This window comes from Thamnophis elegans, chromosome 2 (genome assembly GCF_009769535.1).
Source record: "Thamnophis elegans isolate rThaEle1 chromosome 2, rThaEle1.pri, whole genome shotgun sequence".
Taxonomy (NCBI): domain Eukaryota; kingdom Metazoa; phylum Chordata; class Lepidosauria; order Squamata; family Colubridae; genus Thamnophis; species Thamnophis elegans.
In genome coordinates this window covers 151,080,242-151,107,701 of record NC_045542.1, presented here as the reverse complement: position 1 = coordinate 151,107,701, position 27,460 = coordinate 151,080,242, and the positions used below count along the sequence as shown (strand labels likewise).

Below are 27,460 nucleotides of genomic sequence, written 5' to 3'. Positions count from 1 at the left end.
AACTGGAGAATGCAGGCATCGATCCTGCTACCTCTCGCATGCTAAGCGAGCGCTCTACCATTTGAGCTAATTCCCCAACTGCCTGTCAACCTTGTTCTACTGTTGTCCCCAAATTCGGGTCTTAGCCTGGTGCCAAAGCCAATGAAGATGGCCAGACACGAGGTGCAGGATTGATTTCCTTTTACTGAAGTGCTTCAGCAAAAGGGGCTCCAGCCAGTGAAATGCCAGGACCCAGAGCAAAAGATTCAACCAGCTTTTATACATTTTTTTTTCAAGGTGGGATAAAGATACATTGTCAAAAAGGCATTTTGAAAGTTATCTAAAGGGTCCTCTGTTGACTCCACTCCATCCCTATTTCTAAGTCTTAACCAATACACACTTCAAGAGTTATTCTATTGCTTCAGCCCTATTCCCAAAAGTTAATTAATAGGCACTGGAGGAGGCATTTAGCAAATCTTCTATTTCTTCTGTCTTAGCCCTATGCCTTGTCTTAGCAATAAGTCTTGTATGATGTGCCTGACAGTCAGCTATTGTTTTCTACGTTGAAAGGGGCCCCACCTGTTCACACTCCCTCCTCCTTTGTCTTTGTTATACAGGCTTTGCACGTACACATACATCTCATCCCTTCCTTCTGAGTTCATGCCCTAATCTTGCATTTGTACAGCAAATGGCCCATCACTACCAATGTCAGGGTTCCAAATAGCATCCTCCATGAAATAAGAATATGGGACCAGAGATTCCTTAAAGTTCCAATTTATTAAAAGAGCCATGTTGGCACATCTGGGGAAACCCAAATCTGAAAGCTTCCAGGTTTTCCCCACCCAGTTGAAAGTTCAAGACCCTGCCTCAGTATCCACACATCCATCACGTGGTCCAATCAGTCACTTTCCAGAGAAAGAATTCCTCCCAGTCACTCCTCTCCAGGTGCCAGGGCAAGTTGTCCTTGACTCACTTAGAAAGAATGTTATTTTGACTACATACCTCCCATTCAAGGGTGGGCTGCTGCCGGTTTTACTACCGGTTCACATCGTGCGCACTGCATGCATGTGCGCTGTTCAATGTAAATTGTTCTTCATGCATTCGCAGAACAATTTACAGTGAACTGTGCATATGCAGTCACTAAAAACCCAAATAGCAGCGGCCAAGTGGCAGCGAGAGAACCAGTTTGAGGGCATGACAGGCCTGGGTCACTGCTGTTTCTGCAATTCAGTCCTGAATCCCACTATCGGTGCAGCCAAACTGGGCCCAACCAGAAGCAACCCACTTCTGCTCCTATATTCCATACTGTTAAGTTCTTGGACTTACGACTGGAGTTACTGCGCCGAGAGAATTCTGACCCACCTCTAGACCCCACCTACCAGCCACACACTCCATCGTCACCAACTACGCCTTCTCTGCAGCCCAAATCATTCTTACCTACCTCCATTTTCATTTCATTTCATTTTCCCTTTATTTGTATGCCGCCCTTTTCCCTGGGGGGACTCAGGGCGGCTCACAGTTCAAAAAAAGGGGGGGGGAGGACAAACAATTTCCAACATACAGACAATACAACATATTTTTTTAAAAAAATACAACAGCCACACAAATTCGAGTGGGGTTAGAGTCTTAACCCCAGGCCAGCCGGGACAGCCAGATCTTTAGGGCGGCGCGGAAGGACTGGAGGGTGGTGAGGGTCCGAATCTCCACGGGGAGTTCGTTCCAGAGGGTCGGAGCAGCCACCGAGAAGGCCCTCCTCCGGGTAGTTGCCAGTCTACACTGGCTAGATGATGGAATTCGGAGGAGGCCTAATCTATGCGATCGTATCGGTCTAGTGGAGGTAATTGGCAGTAGGCGGTCTCTCAAGTACCCAACTTGATCGCCGGGCTCCAGAGGCAGAGTTTTCCGCGGCTGTCCCAAGCCAATCCCATCAGCCACTGGAGAACTGCAACACTCCTTCTCCACCAGTCTCACCACCCGAACTACGCAGGTCGGGGTGGGTCCGCCGCCGCCCCGCCGCCGCCCCGCATATCTTTCTGAATACACTTGCACGATCTGGGGGGAACGAGTGTTAAGTCCTTGGACTTATGACCGGAGTCAGGCCGAACCCACCCGGTCATTCCTGATTGGTTCCAGTGCTCCTGTCGACAGGCACGGAAACTACAGCCCTCGGATTGGCTGCCCGCCTGACAGCTGTCATATAAATAGCTGTCAGGCGGTCCCTGTTATTGCTTGTTCTTTCTAACGTTGACTTGTTAATAAACAGTTCTATCGCAGCACGGCATCTGTTTTACCTCAGCTTGCAAATTAAGCACATACAATCCCCTCTCCCAGTTTCCCACAGTAGAATAAGTGGCAGGCTTGAGGCCCACTGTAAAAGAAGGCTTCCAAGCCTGATAACCATGTTGCAAGAAATCAGAACAAGACGCAGAAACTGAGGAGATCAAAATGACCCAATAATATAGCAAAATAAATGTTTGGCTGGAGAATGGAGAACCCTAACTTTTCAGACAGAACCGGTCCCTGGTGCCCCAAAGGTTGGGGGCCGCTGGTATAGATGAATGGATTGGGGCCCTGGTTTTTCTTAATTGTTTGTTGTGTGGCTTCCAATCTTTCTGTTTTTATCATTGTTGTTCGCTATCCAGAGTGATGTGTAAGAGGATGGGGAGAAGGGGCTATTAAAAATCCTTTAAATAAAGATATAAATAAAAATGGTCTAATAACTTTCCAAAATAGGATAAAGATCAGGGGTGGGATTCAAAAGTATTTACAACCGGTTCTGGGGGCGTGGCATGGCTTGGTGGGCGTGGCTTTGTGGGCATGGCAGGGGAAGGATACTGCAAAATCCCCATTCCCTCCCCACCCCACTAACCTGCTTTCCAGCTCTGTTCTCCTGTTCAGGGCAGCAAAAGAAGATCAGCTGGGAGGCAGTGTGGATGGGGCCAGCCTATTTGCCGGTTCTCTGAACTACTCAAAATTTCCGCTACCGGTTCTCCAGAACCTGTCAGAACTGGCTGAATACCACCTCTAGTAAAGGTTGATTGGAAAATAAAATCTACTACCTTTTCTGTGTGAAGCAAGCACTCTTCCATTTTAGTTAGTTTCACAGCATTCTACCATTGCTACTCCATCATGTCTCAAGATCATATACAGAATCATAGGGGTGGAGTGGGATGGATCTGGGGGAAGGAAGATAAAATCAACCAAATGCCTGTATTAGAAAAAGGAAGCATTGATCTCCACTATCTGTTGCAAGCAAAGCAAAGCTTCTATATTGCCAGAAAAATATGCAAAACTTGTCTGCATGAGGATCTTCTGTATGGAAATCAAAATTGAAGAGAGACTGACTGGAGAATGCAGGCATCGATCCTGCTACCTCTCGCATGCTAAGCGAGCGCTCTACCATTTGAGCTAATTCCCCTGTCAACCTTGTTTGGCCATGTTACAAGAATTGAGGACAAGATGCAGAAAATGAAGAGATGAAAATGATCGAATACTTTAGAAAGTAAATTGCCTGTCACCCTTGTTCTACCACGTTAGAAGAATTCGGGGTAAGATGTTGAAACTGATTAGATTGAAAGGGTCTAAAGTTTTTGGCAAAGGAAAGTTTTAAAAAGTGGACTGGAGAATGTGGGCATCGATCCCACCACCTCTTGCATGCAAAGCAAGCGCTCTACCATATGAGCTAATTCCCCAGCTGTGAGCAACCTTGACCCACCAAACTGCAAGAATTCAGGAGGAGGAGAAACTGAGGAGATGAAATAAGATGCCAACTAGTAAATCTGCTAGAAATAACCGAGACACACCTGAGCTCCATTTACCTGGGAAGAGCTTGAACAGGTGGAGTCAGAGGAAGTGAACATGTTCCTCACAGCTGTAAGTTCTGGAGCTGTGCCAGACTGCAGAGATGCCTGCATGGGGGCCTGTGAGCCGGAGGTTTCTCTCGCCAAACTGGCAACGGGTGCAGAGGTGGGGGGAAATAAATTGGCCCATCTCCTTTTAGGTTTCTGAGGCTATGCAAACTTTTATGGCCCTTTGGGGAAAGGGATGAGCTGAGCCTCACCTTGGGAAAGTGGGTGGGGGTGGGAAGATTTTCTACTTGGCTGCAGTTTCTTTTCCCAAGCTCAGACAGCAGCCTCAGCTTCCTTCCTGTCTTCTTCACACTCACCCCCATTCATGCCCTGTGGTTCCACAGTTGGTCTACTGCAATGCGCTCCACATGGGGCTGCCCCTGAAGACCATACAGAAGTTACAAATGGTCCTGCATGAGGCAGCTTGCACAGTCCTTTGGGACCCCTCGGCTTAAAAGGGTATAGAGTAATAGGTAATATATTGCTGGATTGGGGTCCTGGTCTTTCTTGCATTTTTTTGTTGCATTGCTTTTAGTGTTTCTGTTTATAGTCACTGATGTCAGCCACCCAAAGTCATGTGGCAAAGAATAGATGGTAATATAACTCCTCTAAAGAAAGACATAAATAAAAATGGTCTGATCTGATTACTAATATTCAAAGACAGTTCAAAAATTGTCTAATAAAATGTCACACAGTGTTAAAGGTAGGCTTGGGCATTGAACCTACTGCCTCGTGTGTTAAGCAAGCACTCTTCCATTTGAGCTAATTTCACACACAATATTCTTGCGGTGCTTCTCCACAATTTCTCAAGAAACACATAGAAAATATCAAGCACAATCACAGGGGTGGAGTGAAGTAGATCTTGAAGAAGGATGATAAAAGCAATCAAATGCCTGTCTTAGAAAAAGTGGGCATTGATCCCACCACCTCTCGCACAAGGAAAGCAAGATTCTTCATTGCCACTAATTTCTAGTCCAGGAAAATATGCAAAGCTTGCCTGCATGAAGATTTTTCTGAATGGAAGCCAAAAGTGAATAGAGACTGACTGGAGAATGCAGGCATTGATCCTGCTACCTCTCGCATGCTAAGCGAGCGCTCTACCATTTGAGCTAATTCCCCACTTGGCTTTAACTTGGCAGGATTTTATACTCTTTTTGTGAATTGAAAAGATTCATCCAGACACTGAAACTATCAAAAGTCAATTGTGAGAAGTTTTACAGGTAGTCTTCGAGTTATGAATGTAATGGAGCCTGCCCATTCCATTCATAACCTGAGGATTCGTGGCAGTGAATCTCGCACCTTGAACGAGATCACTCCCTCCTTTCGCCCACACATTCGCTAATTGAATGTGAGGCTCATTAAGTGCACATGAGATATTTCAGGTTGGGGAAGGCCATGTGGTGGTGGGGATAGTGATGGAACAGTCCACATACCTAAGACCACACAAGGCCTCCCCAACCCACTGAAATATGTCAAGCTCCCCAAATTGCTCCCCCCTTCCAACCTGCCACGCTGGGTCACTTATCTTGTGAAGATCTAGCAAGCAGCCTCCTCTCCAGCCTCCTGCGCCCCTCTGCGGTTCTGTTCGGGCTTTTGCAAGCCTCCCCTGGCCCATTGCAGGCCAAAATGGAGCCTCCGGGGGCCAGATTCGTCCCCTCAGAAGCTCCATTTCGGCCAGCAAAATGCAGGATGAATGTTGCAGTGCCACTGTGGTTGTTCATAAGGGTGAACAACTGCCTGGTGCTGCAAGATTCGTAGGTGAACCAGCTGGTTGTTACAGCATGTGGCGCCCACTTCTGGTTAGATGGCGTAGGAACCCCTTAATTCCCTGTAGGAACCAAGGACATTCCAACAGGTAGCTGGAGAGAGGCGTAGTCTAGTTACCAGGTGACCAGCCAGTACCTTGATTGGACAATGTGACTGTTCAGTGAAAGTGGGAACTTTTTAAAATTTACAACTTTAACAGTAAACAACATATTAAATCAATACTTTATAAATACAAACCAGAGAAGAAAAATGAAATTTTGGACGGAGCACACAAAATTGTTTTAATATAATTCTAAACATTATAATCCAAAAACTGTTTCTGATTAGAATTAAATTTTGCATGATGTTTTCCAATAAAACACATACAAAATGCTTGTAACTATTTTCATATATAGGAAAATACTGACACAGCTTTTGAGATTAGCTGAGATCATGTACTGCCATCTAGCTGGACAATAACATGGAAACAAATTTCAAAATTATTTGTGTCTTAAAGCCATCCTATATTCTACGTTCTGCCACTAGGGGACAGAAAAAGCTTACTTTTGATGTGAAAAACAGGCTTTAAGGAAAAGTAGGGAAGAGGGTAAATATGATGTGCATAGCAACCCAAAATTTTGTATTTGTGATCTTGTGATGAACAACTATGTATGCACTTTGATGACAATCCACATTTAGTCTTTTCAACAGTATTTATTTCTTTATTTCAGGTCAATCCCATCATCATACTGATGACACGTCAACCCAGATTGATGAATTATCTTTTTCAACAATTTCACAGAGGTAAATAACACAAATAGACTCCCAAGTTCTTCCTCTAGGTATCTATTTAGCTGTCTGTCAGTCTGTCAGCCTACCTATCATCTATCCATCTATGCATCTATAATTGGTCTATCTGTCTGTCTATCATCATCTCTCAGCTTTAATAGTTTTATAAATAACTCAAGGTGGCAAACATACCTAATACATCTTTCTCCCTCCTTTTTTCCCCACCTGTGAGGATGAGAGAATGACTGACCCAAAGTCATCCAGACATTTTTCATCCCTACGGTGGACTAGAACTCACAGTCTCCTGGTTTATCTCCTGGTGCCTTAACTACTAGACCAAACTGACCCTTGGAGCAAATAAAGACTTGAATGCTCTCCCCGGCACCCAAGACTACAATCTGGAATGATTTACACGACGGGTGTCAAACCCACTCGCATCACTGGCCATATTGTGACGTATTGTGATTTATTTATTTTTTGCCTTCACAGAGCTAGGGCAGATATAGCCTGCACAGACCCTATTCGGCCTGTGGGCCGCCAGTTTGATAGGCCTGACTTATACCAGAAGTGGAACCACTATAAAATGTACCTCCGACTCCCAACCCAGTGAACTACCGCAGAAAGTCAATGAAGTCCAGCACTAAGCTGTAGCAAAGTAAAGGGCATTAAGAGAGGCTATTACTCTGTAAACTGCTTAGAGAGGGCTGTAAACAGGGGTGGGTTCCTGCCAGTTCTAACGTCTTCTATAGAAGAGGTTCCACAAATCTACAGTGCCGTTTAGAACCGGTTCCAGCTCCCTCCCTCCCGCCCATCCGCACATCATCAATATGAAGAGTGAGAGGAGGAATTCTGGGAGTTGAAGTCCACAAGTCTTAAAGCTGCCAAATTTGAACACCCCTGGGTTTTCTTTTTCTAAAGGGTTAGGGGTGCAAGAGTCTTGTAACATGACAGCTTTAAGACTTGCACACTTCAATGCCAGAGTTCCTGAGCTAACATGACTGGAGGAGGAATTCTGGGAGTTGAAGTCCAAAAGCCTTAAAGCTGTCAAGTTTGAACACCCCTGGGGTTTTTTTTTCTAAAGGGTTAGGGGTGCAAGGGTCTTGTAACTTGACAGCTTTAAGACTTGCGTGCTTCAAATGCCAGAGTTTCTGAGCCAACATTTTGGTTGCTAAGCAAGAGCGTTGTTAAGTGAGTTTCACCACATTTTACAAGTTGGCCACGCCCACCCAGTCACATGACTACCAAGCCACTCCCACCCAGTCACATGGCCATCAAGCCACTCCCACAAAGCAGGCCACACCTACAGAAGAGGTTCTAAAAAAAATTGAAACCCACCACTGGCTGTAAAGCACTGTGAAGAGGTATAAGTCTAAGTGCTTAGCATTCCTAAGCCTGTACATAGAGCAGCATGAGAGGAAGAAACCAGCAGCAAAGTGCTTTCTATTATAAGCAAAGTATAAAAAAATTAAGTTACTTAATTAGGAACATGGAAACAGAAAACAAACAGCAGAAAAAGACCAGGTCCATTGAGTCAGCCATTTCAGTGTTTTTCTTTTTTAAAAAAATTAATTTATTTACTATTTTATATTTTAGATTAATTTTTGACGGATGATATGTCAGGTTCCATTCAGGTGAAGAACACAAACAAGAAGACTAAACTGGTAGGTGGTAATGGTAACCTTTAAAGTCTGTTCCGGTACTTCTAATCATCACACAATGTAAATTACGAGTGAAATAAAGTGAAGCCTATAATTCCATTCTTCCCTCCACCATTTAAATCCTCCTGTGCCCCGCCCTCTCCTATACGTGCGCAATACATCCAATATACTCCGATGACGTGACAGACCATGCTGGTTTACATTGTCACGCCTGTGGTGGTGCCTCTCTGTATGAAAGTCACTGCAGGGTTACTGTGCATGTGCCGGGCCGCCTATCAGCTTCGAGACCCCACCGACATAACGCTCACGGCCAAGGATCTGGGGGGGGGGGCATCCAAAGGTCCTTCACACTCTTGGCATGGCAGGGAAGCAAGCGCGGCACAGCAGCAGTCCAAAGCACAAAACGCCCTATTCGCGGATCTCCCGACCAGTGGAATGGCAGCCCCGAGCCGCTGAGAGCAATGGGTCTGACAGATATTTATCTCAAGCATGTTTAAACTCAATGATGATTGATTCGACTACTTCCACTGGAAGTTAAGTGCCAACAATTAAGTTAAAAATTATTAGAATACATAGTATTTAGACTCAATCACTGCAGCTATTATACACCTATAAATAAAGGGCTTATGCACCTAAAACCTTGTAAATAACTCTGTACTTCACTTCTGTAATGAATAGCACTATATTAATTCATTAGCCACGTGTCTGTGCCTTGTGTTATTAAACAATTCCTATTTTCTCTGTACAACTTTTGTTGTCAATATTTATACAATTATAACTTGAGTCAGATGAGACGTTAGCACTGGATGGGAGCAAAAAGTTGAATTTCCAATTATTTCCCTACTAGTGGCTTTTTCTTAAATTGTATTATGACTGAACATAGCTACATTGATTGCTAAAAAGACTAGTAGAAATGTGTACTGATTTCACACTGGATGAATCTACAAGCCTTGTTTGATTTGAGCTTGTCCTCTATTTTGTGTATGCTGACAACACCCGGGGCTATTTTCTTTGCTGACAACATGCTTTGTCTGCCATCTAGCTAGGGAAATCTATTTAAATAAGTTGATTTCCAGAATTTTTTTTAAAAAAAATCCAAGCCCAGAATTAATTATTAATCAGACTCAGTCCAATAGAAAAACGTACAGGGTTAACCCATAAGTGGATGCTATCTCCAGCTCTATTGAGAATCCATTCTTACTTTTTTTTTCTTGAGAAATAGTGCTCATTTTAGGTCTTTTTTTCCCTTTCTCTACAGCCTCTAAGAATTTCTTATGTCTCTTTGTTTGATGCTCATTGATCTCTGCCAGATTTTGTGCATTGTCATGTCATCCCCTATTGCAATTTCTTAACCAGTGTTTTTTCCCCAAACCATTATGTGTCTTTTCTTTTTTAATAGAATATAATGAATAGAATAGAATTCTTTATTGGCCAAGTTTAATTGGACACACAAGGAATTTGCCTTTGGTGCATATGCTCTCAGTGTACATAAAGAAAAATAAAATACATTCATCAAGAATCATAAGATAACACTTAGTGATATCCATAGGTTACTATAAGCAATCAAATCATACTGGGATACAAATAAAAACAATATAAATTGAAAAGATACAAGCAATATGGCTATAGTCATAAGTGGGAAGAGATAGGTAATAGGAAGAATGAGAAGAATAATAATAGTACAGTCTTAGTAAATAATTTGACAGTATTGTGGGAATTAGTTATTTAGCAGAGTGATGGCATTTGGGGAAAAACTGTTCTTGTGTCTAGTTGTTCTGGTGTGCAGTGCTCCATAATGTCCTTTTGAGGGTACGAGTTGGAACAATTTATGTCCAAGATGTGAGGGGTCTGTAGATATTTTCTCAGCCCTCTTTTTGACTCGTGCAGTGTACAGGTCCTCAATGGAAGGCAGGTAGGCAGTAATTGTTTTTTCTGCAGTTCTAATTATCCGTTGAAGTCTGTGTCTGTCTTGTTTGGTTGCAGAGCCAAACCAGATGGTTATAGAGGTGTAGATGACAGACTCAATAATTCCTCTGTAGAACATATAATGTTCATATATTTTCCTTTCCCCCTTTACTATTTCTGCCTGGCAATTTGGTAATTTGTGTTTGTTTCTCATTAAGTTGCAATTTGTTGAACGAGTGAAATACTTTTGACATCACAAGATGGGAAGGGGAAAATACTTATTCTGGCATGATCTTGGCAAACTCTGAAGATGATAATTGATTAACCTGATGATTAACCTAGGATATATATGTCTTTTTCTAAGACTGGGTATGGTTCAATTCTCTTGTCGAAAAGACTCTGTGAATGACAGGTAAAATAATCATTCATAACATGTGAAGCTGCTTTTGTGAACTTCTCATTGTAAAAAAAGATGCGTGCACGTGGTGGACATGTGAGGCAGCCCAAAAATTCTGGGTTAAAATCAAAAACTGGTTGTGTTAGATCAGGTGAATGAAGGCACACTCAGGCTTCAGAGTAACAAGCAGCTCTTTATTAGCACAAGTCAACTATGTACAATACAGCGAAGGTTCAGTCTGACAGCAGCCCTTTTATAGGGAGCTGTCAGATCCTTCGACCAATCAGATTGAATCTCTGTTCCCGCCGGAACAGAGGACCTTGGTGTAAACCATTACCAATGTTTCTGGTATCTAACAGGTTGGAAGTTATAACAGGCAACCACATAGATTGGAAACCAGAGACATTTTTATTAGGTTTAACCACAACAAAATACAGTAAAGAGACTCCATATCTAATTCTACATATCATTACAGCGCCAGTATAACATATGCACAGAAATGAAAAATCAACACAGTACCAAACAGAGATGAGATAATACGGAAGATCTTAGAATGTGCAGAGATGGATAAATTGACCAAGAAAATTCAAGGAAGGGAGAAGAAAGAGAGTACTATTTAATTTGAGAAAAATGGTATAAGTGGTTAGATGATAGAAATAGGAAATAAGAATTTGGGAAATGCAGTTTTTATTATAGAAGAAGTAGAAAACAGTGATAAGAATGTAGGAAAAGTAGGATTTACGAAAGTAGAAAAAGATATGTAATAGAAGAGTAACAAAGACTGTCTGATACGAATGACCAAGCATACACCATTAAGCAAAAGAGTAAGAAATAACAGGATTATAAGTGTAAAATTAGAATGTACCGAGAGGAAATAATATTTGTAAAGATACACCGATAGATATCTGCTGTAAGAAGGAACATGCCGTTCTGATGTTATCTGTACGTTTTGTGTATGTTTTTGTCAATATGTTTAAGTGTTTAAAATAAAAAAAATAAAAAAAGAAAGAAAAGATGTGTGCATGCACATGCAGTCTCATGGTGGAAACTTTTTTTAAAATTCTGCTAATCTTTTTGATATAAAGTTGAACTCAACAAAACGCTGATAGGTGTAGACCTATCAGTAACTTGTTAGAAATATCTTATCAATAAGTAAACATATTAAACACTTCTTGGAGAAAGGTATTGAATGTTGCTGGATTTCTGAGGACAACTAGGTCACAGTACTCAATTCTTTTCCTTCTACACAACTACATATACATTTAATATCTACTGCCCATTTTCATTGCCCAAGGTTAGAAAATATTGGCGTAAGATAAGAAAGTGGTTGGAAGGGGTAACTGAATAGACGATAGAGTTGAGGCTGGAATCGTTTCTCCTTGATATTTTTGATGGGAAAATGGGGGGGAAACTACAATACATAACATTGCATATATTAACCACAAGTAGAATTGTGTTAACACAGAACTGGAAACAAACAGATACTCCTCTAGATCCAATTGTAAAAAGGAAAATTTATGAATGCGCAGAAATGGATAGACTGTCTATGGAAGTGAAGGAGAGGGAAGAAACCAAGTACTATCAAATTTAGAATAGATCTCCTGGCTTGAGAGCAAATGTAAAACTTAAGGTATAAGATGTAAAAGTATAATATATAGAATGCAAAACTTACAAGAAATATATGATTTTGATGTGTAAGTGGATGTTATTATAATTTAAATAAGGATATCATTTAGGATAGTGATACAGAGTTAGAATTTTTGTAAATAGGACTGTTACAAAAGATATTGATACCGATATGGAAAAGTTGTTATAGGTGTACATTTGTTTTAAATGTTGGAAATTTTAATATATATGCTATTTTAAAACAGGACACATATGTCTCTTTCTAAGACTGAGTGTGATTCAATTCTTTTCTCGAAAAGACTCTGTGGATGACAGGTAAAAGAATCATTCATAACATGTGAGGCTTCCTGTGACACAGTCTCATAGTGGAAACTTTTTTTAAAATTCTGCTAATCTTTTTGATATAAAGTTGTACTTAACAAAACACTGATTTGCCTCACAAGTGTAGACCTATCAATAACTTGTTAGAAACACCTTATCACTAAGTAAACATATTAAACAAACACTTCTTGGAGAAAGTTATTGAATGTTGCTGTGTTTATGAGGACAGCTAGGTCACACAGTACTCAATTCTTTTTCTTCTATACAACTACATTTTCATTTTTGGGTAGAAGAATTTGCAAGTGCGAGCTAAAGTTAGCTCTGTCTCAGAAGCTTTAAATGCTACTCATTAAAGCATTACATGTAGTTCTTCTATAGTGACTGCCTTGTTTAGTGACCATTCACAATTACGACAGTGATGAAAAAGTAACTTTAGTTTAACATGTTTAATACGAAGTAACATTTGTACTTACTTCATTGGCCTGTGAAGGAAAAGAAAGCTGATGTGAGTTCATAAGCACAGTTGTGGTTTTACTTAGCGACCACTTCATTTAACAAACAAGATCCTGGTCCCAACTTTTACATTTAAAGCATTACTTTTTACCCAAGCCCAAGGTATTTATAACAATTTTAAAATTATTTTTATTATATATGGATATTTGTAAACTGTCTAGATATACTTATAAATGGCAGCATATAAATCTTTGTTATAAAGAAATCTGTGCTATTAAAAATGCTGTGTTTTACTCATAAAGTATGGGAATTGGCTTTCTGCTTACCTGTATATGTCCAGAGGTAACCATATTTCTCTAAAATTCTGCTTCAATTTTTCCTGATTTTTTTTCTAAGGAAAACTGTATTAATACCCAAGCTATAGAACAGTGTTTTTCAACTTTGTTAACTTTTAAGAACTGTGGACTTCCAACTCCCAGAATTCCTTAAGCAACATGAATTTCCAGAAATTCTGGTTGTAGTCCACATATACCTGCTCTAATAGATATTCCCCACATATATTATTAAAGTATTTAAAAGGCTGTCCTTCAAACATCTGTTCAAGCTATTGTTGTTCTCCCAGAGTTCTAAGAGTTGATGTTATATGTTCTATTTTTGTTTTCTGAATACACTGTGACTTTTGTATTATGCTAAGTAAAATAGATACAATAGTCATACATGACATCAAATCACACCCTTAATGTCATCCCTTCTTGCCTTCTCCTCCCTGGGGCTTTGGATTGCAACACCCATCATGCCCAGCCACATGAGAATAGAATCAGAGTTGTTTCTCGCTTGGTTCACAGCATCTTCTCAGGATCACGTAGAAGGATCTTCTTTTGATTCTTCTGGAATATAAAAGATTGATCTGGTATGAGGAAAACGACAGGCTCTGTTGTTCTTCATTCTCTTGAAGTCCAAGATCTAAATATCTATCATATTTTCTCGTCCCTCCCTCCCAAGACATTCCAATCTGTTGAGAAGGCAAGGGTAAAAATAAAACTGGGTGTGTAGCATGGGCTTTCTTAGGAGCGTTTGTAAAATAGCCAGAAAAAAAGAAGTTTGAGTTTCACAGATACATAGGCTTCTGTTCTTAGCCATGGGACTGTACGACAAGGAACCAAAACATCTGTTGTGATGTCATTTACTCATGCCATAACGTCACAGGAAAGTTCCTAAGGGTCGGAGCTTGTCTTATGATAATACGATGCACAATTCCTCAGTTGGCTTCTTTGCCCACCATGTATCTACACCTGAATAGATGTATATTGACAGAGGTGGTCATATGGACACTGACAAGGTATCAACCACTGATTCAGTAGACTTGATGCATTTCTTTTTCAGTGGATTATTTGCATATTCTAGAAATACAAATATTAATTACAGATTAGGACTGTCTCTGTCTCACCTTTACTTTTTACAACTGGCAATGGTATACATATTGCTAGCTCTTCCCATTTTCTCCACAATAACTTTTTGTGGTACATAGATAGTTGAAAATAACTGGCCCAAGGTTACCCAGTCAGCTTCTGGGACAAAGGGAAGACTAGAACTCACAATCTTCTGGTTTTCCTCAACCCCTATACCAAACTAGCTCTCACTTAAAGAAGCCCTTCATTGATGCCATCCTCCCAGGCATATTAAGGTCTGCAGAGAAAGCTACACCTGCAAATTGTTAGTTAATAAAGCAAGACCTTTTCTGTGGTGGTTGTAGTCCTGTGGAATCATATCCCTACCCAACAATCAGGATATAATGATGATGTGTTTGTTGTTGTTAGTCACGAAGTCATGTCCGACCCATCACGACTCCATGGACAACATTCCTACAGGCCTTCCTGTCCTCTACCATCCCCTGGAGTCCATTTAAGCTCATGCCTACGGCTTCCATGACTCCATCCTGCCACCTTATTCGCTGATGTCCCCTTCTTATTTTGTGTTAGGAATATAATCTAACGGTTGGGTTGGCAATATATAAATCATATAACAATGCTATACCTGTTTCTTTAAATCATACTGTAAAATGTGATTGGTTGCTGTTTTCCTCAATCGGCCATAAGGGGGAGCCAGAATGATTGTTAGCTCTCTGTTTGTTAAATTCTGGGCTAATCTGATCTGAGTGCCGTGAGCTATTGTAAGTTTTGCAACTGCTAGCAAACTTTGTGCACCGGACTGTTTGTATGATTATGGACTATGTTATTTGGATTATCCCTTAACTGAAAGATATTGATGACTCTTATCCGTGTATGGCTTGGACTGTTTGATAGACTCTGATACCTCTATTTCAATGAAAGTAAAAGCCTATTTAAACTGCTGTGTCTCTGTATGCTGGTTTGTGTGTTATCCAACACAACAACTCTCACAACACTTCTCTGAACGTACTCGCTCTCCCACCAGGGAGCTTACCTAACATTTTGCCCTCCGTCTTTTCCAGCATGAGGCTCTTCTCCAGTGAGTTCTTCCTTCTCATTAGGTGGCCAAAGTCTTTGAGTTTCATCTTCAGTATCTGGCCTTCTAAAGAGCAGTCAGGGCTGATCTCCTCTAGGACTGACTGGTTTGATCACCTTGCTGTCCAAGGGATTCACAGGAGTCTTTCTTACACAGGAACAGGAAACAGATAGGTGTGGCTAAACAGAGTATAGAAAACCCAGCAAGCCCCTTCTTTTCTCTCTTTTTTTCTTCTTCACTCAACATCTTGAAGCATGTGGTCCCCTTTTTCTGTTCAGGACCTCAAACCATGTGGTCCTGTCCACTATTAAACCAACTTTCCAAACAGCCTCCATGTCTCCAGTGTCTTTTCCCCACTTGGAGCTGAGCCCAGAAGGACATTTCTTTCAACAATTTTTAAGAGAACTGCTATTAAAAATAATGTTAATGAAAATAAATAAGGTTGTGTGTAATTTACATGTCTTCTATTGCAGCAAATGCAAACATATTTAAGGAGGGAAGACAGATTAAATCGTGTGTAGTGAAGGAATCATTTGGATGGCAGGAAGGGTTTTGGGGTATGTTAATCTTGACGATATCACTGAACCCTTGATTGATTTGAGCTAATTTGGCTATGCCCATGAAACTCTTCAAGGAGGAAAAGTATGTAGATTTGAATGCTGTTCAGGTTATTCCCCAAGTGTGCTATTTTCATCTTTAGATTACATGCGGTGTTCCTCATTTTCTCAATAACTCTCTTCAATTAGCCAACTTACTCTTGCTCAAGGAACGGTTTAAAATGCTTTCAACCTGGAGTGGGTTGAACAACCAGTGAGAATGAGAAGTACTATTATAGGCAAGTCATTAGGTAATGCAATATAAAACTTTCCATGATTTGGCACGCAACCTGTAAGAGAAGGAGTGGCAGACTCTGGGAGCAGTGTTAAAACAGAATCTCTACATAGCCACAAGCAGACTAAGTCCAACCACCGCTGATAAGGCCACACTTGGAATGCTGCATCCAGTTTTGGTCGCCACAATGTAAAAAAGATGTGGAGACTCTAGAAAGAGTGCAGAGAAGAGCAACCAAGATGATTAGGGGACTGGAGGCTAAAGCATATGAGGAACAGTCTCTCTCTCTCTCTCTCTCTCTCTCTCTCTCTCTCTCTCTCTCTCTCTCTCTCTCTCTCTCTCTCTCTCTCTCTCTCTCTCTCTCTCCTCTTCTATTCTTCAGTAATAATAGTTCCTGAAATCTCTCACACACATTCTCTTTCACTCTCTCCCTCTTCTCTTCCATTCTATTCTTCAGTAGTAATAGTTCTTGAAATCTCTCTCTCACACACTCTCTCTCTCACTCTTCTCTTCTCTTCTCTTCTTCAGTAATAATACTTCCTGAAATCTCTCTCTCTCACTCTCTTCTCTTCTTCAGTAATAATACTTCCTAAAATCTCTCTCTCTACTCCCCTCTTCTCTTCTCTTCTCTTGTCTTCTCTTCTATTCTTCAGTAATAATAGTTCCTGAAATCTCTCTCTCTCCTATTCTATTCTATTCTATTATCTTCTCACAGTTCAGTTTCACAGTTCACTTTCCCCCAGGCCCTCAGCCTCCCTTCCACCTTCCCCACCCCTCATGGTTTATGGCAGACTGGCAGTGAGGTGGAAGTTCTGACACCATATTTAATGCCTAGGGCTTGATTTTAAGGGATTTTTCTACCATTGCATCAAGGAAGGTAATTTGGTTAATGTCATCATGACCAAATAAATAAAGCCCATGGAGATGTTTATATGATGATCATCATCATTAGCAACATCACCACTCATACCACAGCTGAAGTCTTGGGTTGAAATTGGTGGATCAACACATTTATGAAAATCAAGAGAAATTGGATTTGCTGCCAACATCTTGTTAAGGAGAAAGTAACAACCCCTTTTTGAGTTGAGACTTTCCTGATCACAGCAAATAAATGAAAGAGATATTGAGTCGTGATACTTAGCCATGTACAGATCAATGTTATTTACTGAGTAAATTATCAAACGGAGGCCTTTGTCACCCAGTAAGGCTGTGAGGGCAGAAGGTCAGTACTCACAAACCAGGTTGGGCAAGAGAAACCCTGGTTTTGGACTAGGATTCAAGAAATTCAATTTCTGGGTTTCTCTTTAGGCCTGTCATTCTGTTTCAGCTGAACCAACAATGAAGGGTTGAGCACCAACAATGAGCAACAATGAACACCAACAATGAGCACTGCACACCAGAACAACTAGACACAAGGACAGTTTTTTTCCCGAATGGCATCACCCTGCTAAACAACTAATTCGACACTATCAAATTATTTACTAAGACTGTATTACTATTATTCTTCTCATCCTTCTTAGTACCTATCTATTCCCACTTATTATAACCATGTTGCTTGTATCTTTTAAATTTATGTTGTTTTATTTGTTTCCTAGTATGATTTCATTGCTTATAGTAACCCATGACTATCACTATGGGTGATCAGAAAGGTCAACAGGTCGGCAGTTCGAATCCCTAGTGCCACATAATGGAGTGAGCTCCCATTACTTGTCCCAGCTTCTGCCAACCTAGCAGTTTGAAAGCATATAAAAATGCAAGTAGAAAAATAGGGACCACCTTGGTGGGAAGGTAACAGCATTCCATGCGCCTTCAACGTTTAGTCATGCCAGCCACATGACCATGGAGACGTCTTTGGACAATGCTGTCTCTTCGGCTTTGAAAAGGAGATGAACATCGCCCCCTAGAGTTGAGAACAACTAGCATATATGTGTGAGGGAACCTTCACCTTTACCTTATGACTATCACTAAGTGTTGTGTCTTATGACTCTTGATGAATGTATTCTATTTTATTTTCCTTTATGTACACTGAGAGCATATGCACCAAAGACAAATTCCTTCTGTGTCCAATCACACTTGGCGAATAAAGAATTCTATTCTATTCTATTCTATTCTATTCTATTCTATTCAATATGTGAACGTAGAAGGGGAAAGTAGCTTTTGAAAAGAAACAGTCCTATCTGCAGTGGACACTATGAGAATTGTGAACTGTCCTCCCACACGGCTGAATTGTTGCCATGGTTGTTGTTGTTTGCTTATTTCTTCTGCCAACCGAGAGAGAGAAATGTCAAAAATTCTCAGTAGGAAATAGTAGAATATTTTTCTTTTGTTCTGTCACTTAAGCAATTCAGAGATGATGGAAGACGTGTTAGTAATAACTTCTTCTCTAATTGTGACTCTTCAGTGTATTTAAAAGCTGGGAAGGTGGAACATAATATTGCACAATGTCTACTCCAGAAACATTGTTGTTTGTTCATTTGTTCATTCATTTGTTCAATCTATTTATATTCTATTTCCTCACTGCCTCCACCTCAACACCTCAATGTACAGTAGGTGCTATTGCCAACTATTCCAATAATTAACCAAGACATCCTAAAACATGCACTACACAGGCTCCAATCTGGGTCGGTCATTGGGACCAGAGGTTTTAGCTTCTGAGCTATCGGACTCGTGCTGGAACCCATCTTCAGGAGACTTCTCTCTAGCAAAGAGAGACGTTTCCTGAAGATGGGCTCCAGCACAAGTCCGAAACTCAGAAGAAAAACCCTCTGATCCCAGTGACCGACCCAGATTGTGCCTTGCAACATTATCCTGGGAGACTTATATTTGTCTTCATTTGCTCTAACTCTAAGTTTTCTAATCATGGACTTATTACCATGTTTCCATGAAAATAAGACAGGGTGTGACTTTCTTTTGATCCTCAAAATAAGCACTTGGTCTTATTTTTGGGAGGTCCTATTATTTTTGAGGTGCAGAAAGTGGCGGGTGTGGTCACCTCACGGCTGCTGCTGTGTTGCAATATTTTTGGGGAGGGCTTATTTTCAAGGGAGGGCTTGTTTGAGCGCATACGCTCAAAAGCCCAATTGTGCTTATTATCTGGGGAGGTCTTCTTTTCAGGAAAACAGGGTAGTTTCTCTTTGGCTGGCAGATGAAGACATCACAAACCGAAGAATTGGCTGGAGATGACAGGACCTGTCCTTCAACACATATTCATAGAATCGTAGGGCTGGAAAGGACCTTGGAGGTCTTCTAGTCCAATCCTCTGCCAAAGGCAGGAATCCTTATACCATCCCAGACAAAGGGTTGTTCAATATTTTGTTAAAAATCTCCAGTGATGGAGGACCCATAACTCCAGGAGGAAAGCTGTTCCATTGATTAATTCTTCTCATTGTCAGTTATTCCTCCTTATTTCCATATTGAATCTCCCTCTGATGAGCTTCCCCCCCAGTGCTTCTTGTCCTGCTCTTGGATGCTTTGGAGAATAAATTGATGCCCTCTTCCCTGTGGTACTTTTCAAGGATTCAAAAGATTGAGGACCCAACATGGCAAAGACTGTGACAAATGTATCTTGACTTCTGGCCTTCTCATATTTATAAAGGTGCCTGTTTGATGCTTATTTGAGGTGGTTGGGAGATGGGTTTTGCAAACAGACCTACACCCAGATTCCGGGTAACCTCATCTATTTATTTTTTTTAAACCAATTGTGCCATCAGTGTATCTAGGTCAGAGTTCCAAGTGGCAGGATGAGGAAGGAAGAGCTATTTTATCATACTGCAAAGCAAACAAGCATACGTTGACGTTTGCAGATCAAGTTTATGAAACCTTTAGGAATGAAGTCTAACATCGTCTAATTGTTTTAATACAGTTTTTATAAACAAGCCAGTGTTTGACAGCATCTCAGGCTTGGCATTTTAACCCCGTCATCTGGTTTCTGATGCTTCTCTTGAATTAATGCATTGATGCCACCTAAAGCTCACGTCTTCTGGGCTGTGTGCAAGGGTTGGATTGCACACAACTCTTGCACATAGTAGTGGTGATGATGCTAACACCATGTTGCAGGTGCCTTGACCCCCGCCTCCCAGCCACCTCCAGCCCCACACAACCTCCCCATTACCCCACCAACCTGGGGACGCTCCCAGCTCTGCTGCGTAGCCACTCCTTTGTGCCCCATTGCCAGCTGCAATTGGCCTTTCGGAGGCCCCACTTTGTTGCACTCCTCTCTCTGCCAACTGCAGCCCAGGCCCCACCTGGTCAGCCAGCTGCGAAAGTGGCAACCAAGCAGGTGGGCGGGCAGGCGGGCGGGCAGGACCGGCCTGGCCTCCAACACTCCATTCTGCAGGGGCGGCGGCAAGCAGTAATGGAAGCGAGCCCCAGACCAGCATCCCTGCTTCCTTCCTCCGAGAGCTGGCTAGGGGATGGCCAGCCTCTTCCGCCGCTGCATTCTTCCCTTGCTGTCCACATAGAGCCTCTGCCAGTGGGGTGCCTCCAATTTCACTTTGCACGGCTCTTGGACCAGGCAGGGTCTGGGCTGCCGCCTGCAGGGAGGGGTGTGCAACACACGGGAGGCTCCCCTCAGTTCCTTGACTTGTCCCGGCTGCAGCTGGCCCGCTGCCCTCTCCCGCCAACGCCCAGAGCTGTTGTCATACTTTCTACTTTACTTCTCCAAGGCAACCATTTCACTTCTTCCTCCTTCTCAGTTGCTTTACAACCTAGTAGGCACTCCCTTGTGGGGTTCCATCATTTAAATGAAGCCACGAGAAGAAGTCCCGTGTTGGTTCTTGGAGAGATATCCTCAATATACGATGAAACACAATTAATGCTGGATTCAATAGTTCTGGTCAACTTTTATCCCATTTTCCACTTACTAGGGAAGATTGTTAAGAAGCTTCAAAAGGCAGTGGAGGAAATGGGTTGTCTGGACTTATTTCAGTTCAGAGGTGGTATTCAGCTGGTTCTGACCGATTCGGGCAAACTGGTAGCCGAAATTTTAGCCAGTTCAGAGAACCGGCAAATACCACCTCTGACTGGCCCCACCCCGCCCTTTCCAGGAGTCCCCACGCATCCCATTTTGGCTTCCAGGTAAGTGCAGGGAGGCTTGCTAGGCTGAAAACAGGGGGGGGGGGGGGGTGCAGGAATGGAAGGAAGGACCACAAACCCTGGCACTAGATGCAGCTCCAGAGGATGCTTTGAAGCAGCACAGCAATCCAGGGCTGGAAGGGACTTCTGAGGTCATGTAGTCCAACCCCCTGCTCCAGCAGGAGACCTTATATCCATGATGGCGAACCTATGGCACACGTGCCACAGGCGGCATGTTAAGTTTAAGTTTAATAAATTTATATGCCGCCCAATCCCGAAGGATACCGGGCGGCTCTCTGCAGGCACACAAGCTGTCGCCCCAGCTCTGCTCCACCGCGCATGTGCACACACCTCCCACCAGCCAGTTGATTTTGGGGTTTCTGCCTTGCATCCACGAGGGGAGGGGTGCATGCAGGCAGGGAGTGGGGGGGAGGGCGGCATTCCCCCCATGCCCCATTTTTGGTCCCAGGAGGCTTCAGGGAGACCTGCTAGACCCAAAACGGGCCATGGGGGAGGGCATGAGTGCATGCACAGGGGGGGGCAGGGAGCATGGGGGATTGCGCATACATTTGCAATATGGATGTGGGCACACGCATGCACACTGTCACGTGTGCACGCTTTCGGCATGTAACAACAAAGAGGTTATCCATCACTGCCTTATACCATCTTGGTTATTTTGATGCCTCTAACACAGAGGAGAAATTCCCAGAAATCCCCAGGCATTGCCAACCTCTCCCCCCCCCCCCCCAGTAAAAAAAAGAAGCAAATAAACCTAGAGCAAAAACGTCATGCAGCATTAAAAAGAATAGAAAAGGGGGCTTCTGGGTATTGTTTAATGAACTGCTAAAGTGGCAAAATGGAATGCTAAATTGGGCACACCCACCCAGTCACATGACAACTTGGCCATGCCCGCCAAGCCATGCCAAGCCATGCCCATAGAACCATTAGTTAAAAAAATTGAATCCCACCACTGTTTCAGTTAGGTTTCAAAGCAAAGGCAGTGTTGGTCATGTTTGTGGATGACCTCTAGTTGAGCTAGGATGGAGGTGGTGTGAGTATTCTGTTAATACAATACAATACAATAGCAGAGTTGGAAGGGACCTTGGAGATCTTCTAGTCCAACCCCCTGCCTAGGCAGAAAAGCCCTATACCGTTTCAGACAAATGGCTATCCAACATCTTCTTAAAGACTTCCAGTGTTGGGGCATTCACAACTTCTGGAGCAGAGGTGGGTTCCTACCAGTTCGCACCTATTAGGTAGAACCGGTTCGTCAAATCTACTGAACCGGTTAGAAGAGGTTCCACCAGTGGACCCGGAAAGCAGGCCACACCTACAGAAGAGGTTCCAAAAATTTTTGTAACCCACCACTGTTCTGGAGCCAAGTTGTTCCACTGATTAATTGATCTAACTGTCAGGAAATGTCTCCTTAGTTGTAGGTTGCTTCTCTCCTAGATTAGCTTCCATCCATTGCTTCTTGTCCTGCCCTCAGGTGCTTTGGAAACTAGTTTGACTCCCTCTTCTTTGTGGCAACCCCTGAGATATTGGAACACTGCTATCATGTCTCCCCTAGTCCTTCTTTCTCTTAAACTAGACATACCCAGTTCCTGCAACCGTTCTTCATATGTTTTAGTTCGTCATCTCTCAACAGCTCTCAATGACCATACTATCCTTTTGGATTACCTGAAGAGATTAGGAATGGGAAACACAAATTCTTCTCCTTTCTCTGTGGCCAAATCCAGTAGGGATGGATAGGCAGGAGAGATCAAATCCAAGGCCCAAATGTGTGTGGCCTCAACGCTCGTCTCCTGTGTACATGAGGCCACTGTTTTAAATCATTCATCATTTCAGGAGCAGCTGGCATCACTACATTTATAATGCCAATATATATCTTAGCGGCCAGGGGTGAGATTCAGCTGGTTCAGACTGGTTTTGGTAAACTGGATGTTAAACTGGTTCACCGAACCAGTAGCTGCAAGGATTGGCTGATCCCCCCACCCCCACCCTGCCCCTCCCCTCCCAGGAGTCTCCACATAACCCGTTTTGGATGCCAGGTGAATGTAGGGCCCACGCGGAGGCTCTGGGAAGGCAAATAACGGGACTCCCAGAAGTTCCGGAAGTCCAGTAATGGGCCTGTTTCTGGACTCCGGAGGGCCTTCAGAGTCTGGGAGTGGACGATTTTGCCCTCCCGGAGCCTCAGGGAAAGCCTCCAGAGCCTGGGAAGGGCGAACAACAGGCCTACCGGAAGTCTGGAAGTGGGCCTGTTTCCGGCCTCCGAAGGGCCTCTGGAGCCTGGGGGAGGTTGTTTTTGCCCTCCTGGAGGCTCGAGGAAAACCTCCGAAGCCTGGGGAGGGAGAAAAGCCCCCACCCAGGTGCAGGAAGCCGACTAGGCCATGCCCCCATGGCCACACACACCCCCAGCAACCAGGCGGAGACCCGGTTGCTAAAAAAATTCAATCCCACGCCTGCTTAACCCCAATCAAATGAAGACTTGTTTGGTGCCTGGCCGTCATTGTGTGATATCCGCCCTTCAAGGTAGACTAGACATGGACATTAAAGGTATGAATACCGAAATTACTTTGATTACAGGGTTACCCTAATAGAATCTTGCAAATCAGAAAGTATCTCTCCCCTCCCGGTCTTTATTTTAAAATAAACTAGGGGTGGTTCAAGGGAGACATTTTTTCAAAGTACATTCTTGCTTTGGATTCACATTTCTCTTATCTGACTATTGTCATGGCTGCAGCCTGTTCCTCAAGATTATTCCCACAGCCCATTATATCTGATTACCTGCACTGGAAGGTGGTACCAACATGCTGATATCAGCATCTGGTTGGCCTACTGAAATACAGTCTACATGGAGCTGCCTTTGTAGAATAGGATGGGATGGGATGGGATGGGATTGGATGGGGTGGGAGGGGTGGGGGGGTGGAGTGGAATGGAAAAGAATTGAATTGAATTGGAAGGGACCTTGGAGGTCTTCTAGTCCAATCCCCTGCTCAGAGGCAGGGAACCCTACACAACTTCATACAAATGGTTATCCAATCTTACTTGAAAGTTGCAGTTGGTCTAAAATAGCCTGTTTGCTAGCACCTACAACCTGTGCTTTTGGTCTCAAAATGCTGAATGTTAACTACCGTAACTAGCAGGGTTGTGCACAATTTGGAAATTGTTGAAGCGCTTTGGACCTCATACAAATTCAGAAGTTCTCTGGTATCCCTTATAATAAAGTTATCTGAGCAGCAAACATCTACTAGATAGAGATGGAAGCAAAGAGTTAGAATTGACTGTTCTCTTTGCTTCCAGATAATGGTTCCTGAGATTTTTGTAGTCCTAATCAACCATTTATTAAGCCATCCTATTGCTTTAAGAGTCATGTTAACTTGAGCAAGTTGATGCCTTAAATTAGAAACATCTTTTTTTCCAGGTTCTCCCACCAGCAAGATTGGCTAATATGTACCCAAACATATCACCAGACTGTTGGAAATGTAGGTAAAATCAAGGAATGTATTACCTCATGTGGAGGTTATGCCCAAATGCTGAACAATATTGGCATAGAATAAGAAAATGGCTTCAAGAAATTACTAAATAGCAAATAGATATGAAACCGGAATTATTTTTATTGAGAATACCTATAAGGAAATATGACCAAAAAACCCCACAATATTTAATTATACATATAACGGCAGCGAGAATAACATATGCACAAAATTGGGATAATATTAATATACCAACAGAGGGGAATGTTATAATGAAAGTGTTAGAGTGTGCAGAGATGGACAAATTTGCAAAAGAAATCAAAGAAAAGGAGGAAACAGAATATTATATGGTATGGAATGCGTGGTACAAATGGCTAGAGGACAGGCGTAAAGCTTAAGGAAAGACTAAATGAAGAAGACACAGGAGCTAGAAATTAACAATGTATGAACAAACATATCTAACTGGAAAGAAGGATTATAAGTTAAGGACTGCATATAATGGTATCATATGTATAGACAAAGAGAAACTGAAATAAGGAGGGAGAAAATACATTTACAATGGATACCAAGGTGGAAATGTTGTACAGAAAGAAATTTCCAAAAAAAATATTTTTTTCTTTTTGTCTTTTTTTTTAAAAAACTTTTCAATAAAATATATATGAAAAATAGAAACATATTTTGTTTCAGGTTTTGTTGCAGTGGTGGGTTTCAAAAAATTTTAGAACCTCTTCTGTAAGTGTGGCCTGCTTGCTGGCCATGTGACTGGGTGGGAGTGGCTTGCTGACCATGTGACCGGGTGGGAGTGGCTTGGCGCTTAGCAACCAAAATGTTGGCTCAGAAACTCTGGCATTTGAAGCACGCAAGTCTTAAACCTTTCAAGTTACAAGACCCTTGCATCCCTAACCCCTTAAAAAAAATCCTAGGGGTGTTCAAACTTGACAGCTTTAAGACTTGTGGACTTCAACTCCCAGAATTCCTCCTCTCGGTCTTCATCTTGATGATGTGCGGACGGGCCGGGGGAGGGAGCTGGAACCAGTTCTAAACGGCACTGTAGATTTGTGGAACCTCTTCTATAGAAGAGCTTAGAACTGGCAGGAACCCACTCCTGTTCTGTTGATACTTGAAGAAACATGGCTTCTTTACCAAATAGTAAAGAGGTGCACATTTTCAGAAACTTAATGTCCCTGTGTGCCAACTCCTATTCTATTTCTTCCTTTCTCTGTGCACTAGAATAATCTAGATAAGAGGCCATCAAATTATTTGGCTTGACGTAAGCACTCTATTTATTCTATCCTATATTGGACACATGATGGGAAGACCCAACTCTCAGGAAAATTTTGTAATGCTGGGAATGGTGGAAGAAAAGAAAAGAGGACAACTAGCAGCAACATGGATGGATTCGGTTACAGGGGCAATGGGAACAGCATTGGGAGACCAGAAATATCAGGTTATATAGAGCTTAGGTAAAGGTAAAGGTTCCCAAGCACTTGCATCCTAGTCATTTCCAGCTCTAGAGGCAATGCTCATCTCCATTTCAAAGCTGAAGAGCCAGCGCTGTCTGCAGACATCTCTGTGGTCATGTGGTGAGCATGATTAAACGTGCATGGAGCACTGTTACCTCCCCACCAAAGTGGTACCTATTTTTCTAGCTGCATTTTTTTTACATGCTTTCGAACTGCTACGTTGGCAGAAGCGGGGACAAGTAACGGGAGCTCACTCTGTGCTAGGGATTCAAACCGCCCAACTGCCGACCTTTCTGATCGATAATCTCAGCATCTTAGCCACTGAGCCACCATGTCCCCTTATATAGAACTTAACATGGGGGGGGGGGGAATCTCTCTGCTAGGAGTCAAAAATAACTTAATGGCACATAGACAATAAATCAAGTTATTGTACCACAAAGCACAATTCCCAGAGGACATTGCAACTGAAGGCACACAATCCTGCTCACAGTTTCCACATCTAGGTGGGCACCCAAAGTGCCACATTGCAATTTTGGAAGGTGGCATCAAACCTATTTAATCCCTTTGTCTAACTATCCAGATATTGGAGGAAATAAGAGCTTAGTTATTACTACAATTCTACAACAAGATCAATAATTTCAGTGGGAGGAGCTGAAACATGTTTGCTGTTATTTTCTTCTGTGCAAGACTTAAACAGTTGCTGAAAGAATCACCGTGATTATGCAATACAATGTGACTACAAGTTCATGGATGCTTTCAGATCCCTGAAACAACAGAAGGGTGGAAAATGGCTAATGAGCCCTACCTAGAAATGTCATAGTTTTACATTGACTCAGAATTTCTCTCAGGCAACTTCCACACATCTTTCCCATACAATCCCCTATCATAATTCTATCTCACCATTGGTTTCCTCCACAATATGGAAGGATACCTTGACCTTGAGGGAAAGTATTACCTCAGGACTTACTGTACCTCCTATTCTAGGCCCTCTCTACGAACCTCTGTCTATACTGGAGCTTCCCAAATTCAAGTTAAAAAGGGTGTGTTGTGGAGCTACAATCACACCTCCGCCCACTGTTATTTTAGTGGTACTTGATGTTGACATCGGGCAGTGGCAATATATAGAGGCCGGTAGAATTAACCTCCCAACACTGCTTCAAACAAAGCGGATGCTGGTATTTCTTCATTCACACAGCTGCTGTACAGCTGCCAATCTGACTACTTTGACATTCTACAATCTGAGTTATGGAGAAAAGAACTGGAGTCTTGAACATTTTCTTAGCAGTGTGCTTCTTCCAAATAGGTAAGTTGTTGGAGTTGGTTTCAAGCTGATTTTTGCAAGCCAGGATATTGTGCTGAATATTATTTAATGCTTAGTGAGAGAGCAACTAAGGTGATCAAGGCCTGGAGA

At 42.4% G+C, this 27,460-nt stretch overlaps 4 non-coding genes across 4 annotated transcripts; all 4 read right to left on the bottom strand.

The window, feature by feature from the left end:
* Positions 1–3: 3 nt before the first annotated feature.
* On the bottom strand, positions 4–76 carry TRNAA-AGC. Its single transcript has one exon. It is a non-coding gene; the product is annotated as a tRNA-Ala (tRNA).
* Positions 77–3,324: 3,248 nt separating this feature from the next.
* Positions 3,325–3,397, bottom strand: TRNAA-AGC. Its single transcript has one exon. It is a non-coding gene; the product is annotated as a tRNA-Ala (tRNA).
* A 201-nt stretch (positions 3,398–3,598) lies between these two features.
* On the bottom strand, positions 3,599–3,671 carry TRNAA-UGC. Its single transcript has one exon. It is a non-coding gene; the product is annotated as a tRNA-Ala (tRNA).
* Positions 3,672–4,873: 1,202 nt separating this feature from the next.
* On the bottom strand, positions 4,874–4,946 carry TRNAA-AGC. Its single transcript has one exon. It is a non-coding gene; the product is annotated as a tRNA-Ala (tRNA).
* Between the last annotated feature and the right edge of the window lie 22,514 nt (positions 4,947–27,460).